Source organism: Wyeomyia smithii, chromosome 3 (assembly GCF_029784165.1).
Source record: "Wyeomyia smithii strain HCP4-BCI-WySm-NY-G18 chromosome 3, ASM2978416v1, whole genome shotgun sequence".
Lineage (NCBI taxonomy): Eukaryota > Metazoa > Arthropoda > Insecta > Diptera > Culicidae > Wyeomyia > Wyeomyia smithii.
Window position 1 is genome coordinate 189,085,488 of NC_073696.1, and position 12,274 is coordinate 189,097,761.

Consider the following 12,274-nt stretch of genomic DNA (forward strand, 5'->3'; position numbering starts at 1 on the left):
TTCATAGCGGCTCTACTCGAGCCCCCAACAAAATCCCTTACGAAACTGTCAAAAAGTTGTTTACAAAATCAATGCTGCATTTTTCGAGTGGGAACGAGACAAATGCAGGGCTGCGCAGGTACGCAACCTCCATAAACTACTCAAACGGAGTTTTTTTTTACAGAGGTTGGTACTTTCGAGTAGTTCATTTTGTACCAACTTTTTTGGAAGATTTCTTCCTGAGTGTTACGTATGTCTTATGTATGTGATAATACTGTATTCGTTGACTGTAATAAAATTTTTAGATCTTCACTAATAATCAATAAAGCAAAATCACCATATCCACAGTTCACTTTCCGTAATTATTATAAGAAAAAAAAATATCCTTTGGCAATAGTTTGGCTAGCTATCACTACTCAGCGAGGCAGTGCATAGTAGATCACCAACAATATTTTGTGACCTAGCGTTGAATAGATCATTTTACGAACTGACAGATGTCACGGATCCTGCTGACTTTTATGTTGCTTCTACTTGCGTTATGTCAGCGGTTCTGAGCTTTCTGTCAAAATTTCATTTTCATTGAGTTTCAGAAACGTCTTGTAAAATCGACAATTGTAGTGATGAACTTTATCTTCACCCGAGTCTTCGCCTACATATTGGTTATGTAAAGTAGTTACTAAAGCGCAATAAATTATGATGCGGAAATATGAATATCAAATTGATTAATCGAAAAGCTTGCCTATTTTAGTTTACTGCTATTTGTTGCCACTATTCCATTAAAAAAATACATATCGACATCATTGAAAACAAAAATGGTAGTGATGGACCCCCCTCTAAATTTTGGCATGTGTCAAGTGTTGCAGTTATCGAACGGCATTCGATAACTGCAATGTAAACATGTTGCAGTTATCGAACGGCGACTGTATTTTAGTATCGGTAACTTACAAAGTCAAATGAAAACAAACAACAATGACGGTTTATTTTAATCTGAAAAAAGATATTATTTACAACAGATTGAAAAACACCGTTTTATTGTTGTATCAAAATTAATTTCAATTCAAAATAAACAAATTCTTAGGCAATAACAATAAACATTCTATATCGATTCAACAAAAACTGTGCACTTAATTTGAAACGGCTGATTAGATTAGTTTCAAACTAGAATAATAATTTGTAATCATACAATCCTAATTTGAAGCAACAATATTTTTTCGTTCATACATCAACCAAAAATATGTTGAAAACAAACCAGTTAGTTTTTCCTCCGTGTACTTTTCAACCTTTCGGGTTTCAGCCTTTCGTTACTACACTGAACCAAGTAATCATGTAAAAGTTATTGGAAAACTTATATAGTTTTTTATCCATGTAGGTTTTCCAATAGCATTTGGTGCATGTCACTTAGAAACTCACATTACGGTTTTAGTTATATTCATTGGAATAATCACATGTCTTGTATATGTTTTACTGCAATGAGAATTATTGGTTGTGGTAATTAGATTATATAGAAAAGCACATTTTTTACTTTTAGCATAAAGAAAACTTTATTAAACTGCTCTGGTCGATAATCGTGTCGAGTTCGAGTATGATTCTCAAAAACGCAGACCGCTCACGGAAGCACTTTACGCAGTTGTAACGCAGATCATCTGTGCGTTTGACGCAAGGTATCGCTAAGATTGTCCAGTATCGCTAAGATTGCTACAGCTCGTCCATCCTGACTCTTCTGTTGACCGCAACAGATAGCGTATTACATTTGTGCTCATCGTTTGTTTTCCTCTCTACCTATCCTAACGTTACAATCACTTTATAAATGTTCATTTGTTTTCAAACTAAAGCAGGTATTAGACGGAGCAAATATTTGCTATTTTTGGTACGAATTTTATTTGCACAAAATAAAATCCGTACCAAAAATAGCAAATGTTTGCTTCGTCTAATGCCTGCTTAATGTTCTCCCATCGTGCAATAATTAATCTTCATCAATGTATTCTACAACATCATCCTCTGATTCTGAGAATTCGATTTCATTGGGGTTCGCTCTCTTATACAATCTCAAGTTACTTGGATCGAAAACGCCCTCGAATCGACGATTCGACACTTGATAACCGTCAATATCTGAAATTATATAGCGATTACGATCAAGAACCTTTTTCACGACGTAAGGCCCTTTAAATTTAGGCTTCAGTTTACTTCTCTCACCAACAGGCTTAACCGACCGAATTGAAACGAGATCGCCTTCGCAATATCGCGTATCAAGTTTGCTCCGCTGATCATATTGTTGCTTATTATAACTTTGCAACTTCTTAATATTCTGTAAAGCGTTTTCTCTTATCCCGATTATATCTCTTTCGCAGTTTTCATTCAACTCTTCGACGTAAGCTGTTAAATCTGCAGTAACGCTACGTTTTTGCAGTACACCGTAAAGCAAACGTGACGGTATGTCGCCAATTGAACGATTAAATATGTTATTTAGTAAATACTCTGCCTCCACAAGTAAATTATCCCATTCCTTAGCTTGCTCTTCCACTAACTTACTGAGTAACGGTATCACTGTTCGATTATAACGCTCTATCTGCCCATTCGCCTGCGGACAGGCCATTGCTACTAATTGGTGTCGTATTCCGTTATCTACTATAAAGTCTGCAAACTGTTTAGACGAAAACACGCTCCCTCTATCTGTAACCAAAGACATTGGTGTCGAATAGGCAATAAAATAAGATTTTAAATGCTTCATCACCTCACGCGAGTTTGTTGTTTTAGTTGGATATAGTTTCAAGTATTTTGTAAATACATCAATTACTGCGAAACTGTGAACATTTTTACCTTTGGTTATTGCTATAGGTCCTACATGATCCGCGTGGATCGTTTGGAACGGCTTATTACACTTTTCTACTGTTTGTAGCGGTCCATCTAATCTTTTCAACTTCGGGTTGAACGCAATACAAGTTATGCATTTCTCGATATGGCCCTTAAGCTTTGCTCGCATCTTCGGAAACCAATAAGATCGCTTTATAAGTTCACTCACTTTATCGATACCGAAATGTCCAAGATTGTTATGAAATTTGACCATAACCGATTGTTCCATAGACTCGGGGATATACAAAAGTTATCGTTTCTTGTATTTACGGAAAACAAGATTATCGCGAATTTCGTAGTCTTTCTTTTCACCATCATCTACGAGCGATTTTATTCTAGCTATATTCGCATCCGTGATCTGATTAACATATAACGCGTTTTCGAAAATTCAACTCTAGATCTTCGTCGATTGCGTAACAGCTCATCCGCGACAACGCATCGACATGCTGCATCTTCGGACCCGCGCGATGCTCGATTTCGAAATCAAACTGATCGAAGAATAATGCCCAACGAGCGATTTTGGCATTGACTTCCTTTTTAGCAAGGGTAGCTTTCAACGAATTGCAGTCGGTAACGATTTTAAAATGTATCCCGAATAGATAGACACGAAATCTTTTAACACTATACACGATCGCCAAAGTTTCTAGTTCGAACGAATGCAAAACCGACTCGGCCGCTGTCGTTTTACGAGAAAAATACATTACTGGATGGAATCGAATATCGCTCGTTTGACGCTGCATCAAAATTCCTCCGAAACCACTAGCTGACGCGTCTGTGTGCAACTGGGTTTCCAACGCTGACGAATAGATGCTCAAAACGGGTTTTGATTATAACGCGCTTTTCAATAATTCAAAAGCCTCGAAATGTTTTGCTTCAAAATTGAATCTTTTGTCGTGCCTGTTCATCAGCTCATATAACGGATTCGCGATTTGGTTGAAACGGCAGATAAATTTCCGAAAATAGCTCATCAAACCTAAAAATCGTTGCAGTGCCTTTTCAGTTGTTGGAACTGGAAAGTTCATTACATTTTCGATATGATGATCACAAGGACGAATACTATTATGAGAAACCTCATAACCGAGAAATTCTATTTGTGTTTTTATGAAAGAACACTTCTTTAAATTCAACTGTATATGATTATCGGATAAGGTTTGAAATATTCGCGAAAGCAAACCAAGATGCTCATTAACATTAGTTGAACTAAGCAGTATATCGTCTATAATCGTAATTATTTCGCCGGATCTAATAAATTCATCTAAAACTTTTGTAACGTATCTCGAAAATATTGCGGGAGAATTCGCATAACCGAACGGTAGTTTATTGAATTCATATTGACCACTCTCTGTTATGAACGACGTATACTTCTTCAAATCTTCGGCAATATCAACGTGATAAAAACCGTTTTTCATATCGAGCGAGGTAAAATATTTGCGTCCCTGTAATTTACTTATCTGATCTTCAATAATTGGTAGAGGAAAATGGTTTCTTTCAACAAGTTTGTTCAACGGTTTAAAATTAACACACAAACGATAATCTCCACTCTTCTTGCGGGTTAGAACAACACGGCTGGAGTATGGCGACTCACTTTCACGTATTATTCCATTGGCTAGCAAATCATCAACAATTTTATTCTGCTCTTTACGTTCATAGTCACTCAATCGTAGAGGAGTTGAATTGAAATACCGATCTTCTTTCAATTTAATATCGACACAATACTTCACAAGCGGCTCATTTAGTTTTTCACGATTCAAATAATCAGTTTCGAAAAGTGCATACACCTTATCGTTGAGTAACCTTGTTTCAACTGTATCACCTACATCAAGATCGATCTTATCGTCCACGAAAAGAGTCTCAACTGGGCCGTCAAAAACATTCCTGATCGCAACATTCTCAAAGCCGGATTCACTTTCACTTTGAGCGCACACAAATACCAAGCTATCGATGTTGTTTCTTCGAAGAATCTTCGACCCAAGGTCATATCCATTTTCATGGTGTGATCCGAAACCACTGTCAAGTTAGCAATATAAACATTCGAGTCAATAATCGCTTTTGTCGAATACGAGCCTACAATATCGATTTTCGAATCATTCGCTCCTACTAAACCTTCGTTACTACTAACAACGATATTACGTTCATTCGTGAAACAACTTTGCTTAATAAGACTCACTGGGCATCCTGAATCTGCTAATGCCTCCAACCTTCGCATCTTGTTTTCGATAATTACATCAATCTGCACGAGGGAATCTTTATTCACCCCCAAAAACTTCTCACCGTTCACGATTGGATACGCCGATGGAAAACTGCTTGCCGCCGGTTTGGTAGACGCCGCCGAATCTGCTTGATTCTCATTTTCCTTGCGTTTGAAACATCTCTCCTCATCGTGTCCCACTTTGTTACATACAGTACACCGTGGTCGTCGTTGTGGTTGTGGGCAGTTTACCGATATATGTCCCGAACCGTGACAATTGTAGCATTCATCCTTGTCGTTCTTCTTCGTCGAACTTCGGTTTTCAGCGGAGTTTCCCCTCACTTTATTCTCGTCGTGTTTTTTCTCTGCTGCTGCTCCCATATTTTGTTTACCGTTAACGTTTTTCGGAATGTAACTTCGTCGCTTGCACATTTCCAGATTCGATTCACAATAACGAATATGTTCGAGCAAACTGAATATAGACACAAATTGGCGAGTAGAAACACTACTGTACAGCGGATCATATGAAAGACCACTAATTACGTACTTAATAATTGCGCTGCTACTCAATCGTCCTTTCTGACCCAAAGCGTTAATTCGAAACACGTAATTGTCGTAGGATTCCTTCGGATCTTTTACACATTTACTCAATTTACGGTGAATATCGGCTTCATCCTCTTGATCCGGAAAATCAAAACGAATAAGCTCCTTCAAATCCGTCCAAGAGACGATATTATGACGAGCTCCGAGATACCATTGATACCACATACATAAGACATACGTAACACTGGCGTTTTTTTCTGGTACACGTTGCCTCATAGTACTCCGTACCTCGCCCTGTCGAACTGCTCGATAAATAATGAACAAAATGAATTTTCTTTTTCTCGGCCTTATCGAGCCCCAAAGAAAATCCCATAAGGAACTGTCAAAAAGTTATTTACAAAATCAATGCAGCATTTTTCGAGTAGGAACGAGAAAAATGCAGGGCTGCGCAGGTACACTGCCATCAAAAACAACTCAAACAGAGGTTTTTTTCACAGAGGTTGGTACTTTCGAGTAGTTCATTTTGTACCAACTTTTTTGGAAGATTTCTTCCTGAGTGTTACGTATGTCTTATGTATGTGATTGATACGCTGCTCCTGACAAACGACAAGTAGCGTAAAGTAATGTCGATTCCACATATAGTTCCTGATAATGATCGATTGTCTGAATCCAATCAGAAACACCGCTTCCTTCTCTCAACACGGGTATAAGCTGTTTCAGCTCTTCGGGGTGGAAATGTCGTTCGCTCGCTTTCCTTTCGACGGGATTATTCATTGGCGATGGAAATTGTTGTTCTTCATCGTTGCCATCTGAATCGTTTGGTGTTGCCTCCAGCTTCGATCTACGCCTCGCACTTCTTCTCGGCATTTCGCTTGCTCGTGGAAGAATCGTCAAATCGGGCTAGAGTTACGCTTACTGTATCGCGACAACTTTTTCGAAAGAGAACATTCGAATTATTTCCGATTCGCGCGCCGGTAACCGATTGGAAGACCAAAAGACTTAAGGTCTATCCCACTTCTGAAATGTTGTGGCAATTAGATTATATAGAAAAGCACAATTTTTACTTTTAGCATAAAGAGAACTTTATTAAACCGCTCTGGTCGATAATCGTGTCGAGAATGATTCTCAAAAACGCAGAACGCTCACGGAAACACTTTACGCAGTTGTAACGCAGATCATCTGTGCGTTTGACGCAAGGTAGACGGCAGTGCGTCCAGTATCGCTAAGATTGCTACATGGTTTTATTTAATATACTTCATGTGCATGTGCATGTAATGTTCGGTCTGTTAGTTCGAAGTGTTGCATTTTTTTTCGAAATTAAAAAATTAAATATAAGCGATTGAAATTGTCCATTTATTCCAATGATGTTTGAGGTAATTACAAATAATAAATAAACATAATTGTTAATAAAACTTACATTACAAATAAAACTTAACTCCATTCAACGGAACTATGCCCCAAACTGTTCTTGAAGTTGTCCAACGAAAATGTTAGGAGCTCATACAGCTGAATTCCACACTCTAAAAAATAGATATAATTTATTTTTTAATTTACATAATTTTACTAAACTTACGTTGTATAACTTCCAAGGAATCCTTGAAAAACGCTAAATTTTCCAGCAAACTATCTACAACATTCGCCATTTTGAATACACGGACGAAAAACACATTTTTTCAAATCTGAAAATCTCATAACTATTATCTGTCAACGCACATGAAGCGTATTCACATAATAGCTATCAGATTGACAGATAAAAAGTATTCCTGCGTTCTAACAAATTTCATCTGATTTTCACATGTAGTTTATCGTGTACACATAACATGTATTAGATTATGAAATAAGTAAAGTTATGTAACGTTTCCAATAACAAATAAGTGAATACTTGGTTCAGTGTATGCCGTCATTTTCATGATTTTTCATTTCATTTCATTTTTTAATTGATACAAATTGGGTTGTTTAGCTATTCACGGATTTCTGATTTATATAATCAGCTAGGGGAATGTAATTTTCTGAGAAAAACTTATTTTTTCAAATTGTATATCATTGTCCATCGATATATTGAATAAAGAATAAAAATCGCTCTAAATCGCTACAATGACAGTTCTGTGATAAAAGGATGAGTGAAGATTTCCAAATTCCAAATTTTTCTCAGCTCTTTGCAAATAATAATAAATCGATTTGAACATTTAGGCAAGGAATAGTGAAATTGATAATGTATGAGATCACAAAAAAATAATCTGCAACGGAAGCTACAAACCGAAAAGGAGAACATTCTACAGCATTCTTTGACGACTGAGGCAGAATTATTAACCCAATCAGTTCCGCAATGGGATTAAAGCTGTATAATGGTTCTCAATCGACTATTAAAATTTGTACAAACAAGAAATGAGTTCTGCTAATGATGACAAGCAAGATACCTGACTTCATACATTTTGCTCGCAACACCTTTATAACGGTAAGTGCTACCATCTGATGACCTTAAAACTGTGATTATTAGCAAAATCGATTTATCATGCTCACTCCGCTAGATGAAAACGAAAACAAGATGGCAATACCGTATGAGAATACTGAAAATTGGATGACAGGACCACAGGACAGGAACATTGCAAAAAAAAGCTTCACCTTTCACCACCTTGTCGTCATCACCAAATTAAGAGTATACAAATAGTTCAATCACATACATAAGACATACGTAACACTGGCGTTTTTTTCTGGTACACGTTGCCCCATAGTACTCCGTACCTCGCCCTGTCAAACTGCTCGATAAATAATGAACAAAATGAATTTTCTTTTTCTCGGCCTTATCGAGCCCCAAAGAAAATCCCATAAGGAGCTGTCAAAAAGTTATTTACAAAATCAATGCAGCATTTTTCGAGTAGGAACGAGAAAAATGCAGGGCTGCGCAGGTACACTGTCATCAAAAACAACTCAAACAGAGGTTTTTTTCACAGAGGTTGGTACTTTCGAGTAGTTCATTTTGTACCAACTTTTTTGGAAGATTTCTTCCTGAGTGTTACGTATGTCTTATGTATGTGGTTCAATTTTCGTTCACGCGCAGCGAAACTCGTGTCCGCTGCATACTGCAAGAGTGAGGTGTTGTGTAATAGTAATCTTTAGTTATGCTTAAAAACATATTGTTGAAACGACTATAAACGACTAGTCATACTCTGTATCTGGCTCAGTAAAATGTATCGTGCCGTGTCAAATAAACCAAACTTAAACCTTAGACTAGTCATACTCAGTGTTGCTGATTATCGCTTCATTACACTTGTTGATTCGTCCGGCCGATTAGTACCCGAGGAATACGAATAAACAAAAAAAAAACAAATTTGTACGCTTTAGTAGTGGAAGACATTTTCACCTGAACTATATGCGGGCCTAGAATGTAAGAGAAGCGAAGGGTAGATGATAGGATGTAAGAAACCCGTACGCGAGTGAACAATAAGTTTAGACAGCAAGTGGAAAAAAGTAAGAAAACAAAAATAAGAATTGATGAATTATTACCAAAAAAAATATATGCACCACTTGCTTAGCAGGGTTAGCACGTAAGAAAAAAAAGACACCAAGCAGCCAAACGACGAGATGAGCGAATTAACGATTGCGGACTCTACAGACCACGAGGAGATGCCACCGAGTCGCCAGAAGACAGTAGTTGGCGCTAAGAGGAGACCGGTTGGTGGGAGTCGATGGCGGGCGAGGTATTTCGAGCAGTATCGAAGAGAGACCAACCACCAGGCTCCAGTTTCTAGACCAAGGAGGAATCGCGAACGCGGCGAAGCCGCCAATTCAACACAGATCCCAGACAACAACAAAAAAATGGGCGAGAGCTAACCAGATATCAGTTATCGATCTGGTTTAGCTCAAACTCGAGACAGCATCGGTTACGCATCAGAAAACTACCTAAGAAAACTTCATGGGGAGATTGCCAATCGACGTAAAATCATCAACGGAAATCAAAGGGACAACATCCTGGCCGACCCCAATTGAATTGCAAAATTCAGGTTTGCATTACACATCAAACAAACGGGCAAAACAAGTGGAAACATTGCAAGCAAAACAATGCAAGGTACAGCACCCCGAGACAAAAGTAGGTCAAGCCAACGAAATCAGCTGACACCCTACTGCTCCAAAGAGTTGACCGGCCAAGTTTTGAATCTACGCCAAGTAAGGATTACCTAAAGTTACTGAACCTCGTAATAATATAGCAGGGGCAACCCAACGTAAGATAGTATCAACCAGGCACCCAGCTGCATGCGCAGGATGGAGGGTGCGCAAGTAGGAAAGCAAACGCGGCAAACGCAGGGCGGAACCCCCGCCAAAGAAGGAATTCACACAAACACAAACTCGAACGCGGCGGACCGGGCGAGCCTTCACTATGACGGCGCGCACGGCGCTCCAGGTATTCAACCGACTACACAGATGACGACATCACCAGGCGACGAATACCTCCACCGCCGGACACTCCCCCCAGGTCCAAATACGGCAACCAAGCAGCGCAGCAGGCGAGCGAACGTTTTGGTATTTTATTATGAAGAATTGTGACGCCCGATAATGTTAATTCATGCGAACCGAACACCACTCATATATGTATGGAAAAGTAGCCAACCCGCGATACTTACCTGTAGAGCTCGACGCTTCACGGGAGCTCTATCATCGGAGGCGGGGCAGATGTAACGGCCCCACGCGTCCCGTAGATGCCTACAGGGTTCCGTCACATTAGGTGACATACTTAGAACCCCGAAAAGAGGTCGGTCGCTGCGCGTGAGCAAAAGTCGAACTAATTTATACACTGTTAATATGATGTATACTTAACGTCAAAATCAACTGACGACAAGGCCAAGGCATGACTGCTGAAAGGTGAAATAATTTTTTCAGTATCCATGGACGACTGTACAGTGCTACCATCCGAAAAATGATAATAATGTGTACGAATGTTTAGTTCTCAAACATGAAACTTTGAATTGAGCGTACCATCAGTAATTCCTGATAACCGCTATGTGCACGCTCTACAGCCAAGTTTTTCACTCTTGACGAGGTTAATAAAGCAAAAATCGGGTGCCTCGGTGAACCTGTCCATACGCACAATGGTGCTGAAATCTGGCTTGCGACATATCAAACTTTAAGTTTTGGTAGAATGGGACCTGAAAATAAATATAACCCCTCAATATAAACCCCCACTCCGACAATCAATTTCACACTTTTCTTTCGTACTTTGAATGTGCAAAAATATGGCAATAGCATTAATTGCAAAAAATGACAATATCATTAATCTGCATGTTATCTTAAGCGTCGAGCTGACCAAACTGCTACACCTTTCTCATATACAATTTTGAACAGCTCAACGATCGATGACGGACTATGCACGATAAATCGGTTTTGCTTATAGTGACAATTTTATGAGAATTAAAGTCATCACTAACCGTCGGAAGTCGGTCGTATTCAAAATGTATGAAAAATATGGAAGTTAGGTATCTTGTTCTAGTTATCTTTGGTATAAGTTACTCATTTTCGACTCAAAAATAAGTACTTTAAGCTTCAATGAGGGAATTTCAGAAAACTATCATTATTGACTCGATATTATTATATTTTGCATTTTTAATGAATTTTATTTAAAAAAAGGCTTATTTCAAGAAATTTACCTTTGTTCGCCGGGACACGGGAGAGCTTTGAATTTATTCGCCGTATATCCAACCAACAAATCCTGGTGAAAAAGAAAAATTGGCATAAGTTGAAGTCAATTATTCCAAATTATGAATTACCTACCTACAACTAATAACAACTAATTTCAAACATTTCTATTTCCTCCTTTCTTCAGACGGTTTGCTTGGTTTGCTATTTGCTTTTAATTGCAAAAAAAAAAATAACAAAAACAACACGCAAGCACCAGTTACCCAATTTTGAGTAAATTTGCCGCCATGATCAATTGATTTCTACTCATTTTTTGACGTCTTCGAACAACTAAATAAAATGATTAAAATTCAACTCAGCCGCTGAGCAGCCCAGAGTGAGCGTGTACCACAGCGCTGTCAATAAGGCAATCCACGAGACAGTTGCGATCAGCTGATTTCAGTCTGTTTTCAACTTATGACAGCTTTACGTATGTTCGATCGGTCGCAACTCGGATGCAACCCAGATCCAGAAGCGTGAAAAACAAATGTTTTCCGATCGATTGCTCTAGTATTGCGGGTGCCAATCCTAAATACAACAATAACAAATCACTTTTGATATTATTGCCGACATTAGAAGATTTCGGTTTTGGTCGTGTTTTGGTTTCGCAGCTTGAAAAACAGCAACAATAACAAACGTACAAGCATTGAAACGTCACCCGTGGATTGCCTTATTCTAAAACGATAATATTTTCTGTGTACTACACACCGTAGAATATATTGTGCTGCAGGGGCTGCAAGAGTGTGCACGAATTGTATCCATTGTACCCCTTGAACGCATGCTATTCACTTATTCACCACTTTGACTAAGTTTGACGTTGTTGACGGCAGTAATAAAACTTAAAGCCTGCTCACTCTTACACAGGTTCTCATAAGAAATTATCCTTGTACAAAAAATACTTATGCTAACTTCTGCTATGCCTATTTTGTGAAAACTTCCAAAGCCTGCTCACACTCACACGAAAGGAACTGTCAACGCATGAGCAGAGTTGCCAATAAAATTTTCGATTTAACTGGAATAAGGCTGAAGAAAAAACTGGAAAAAACT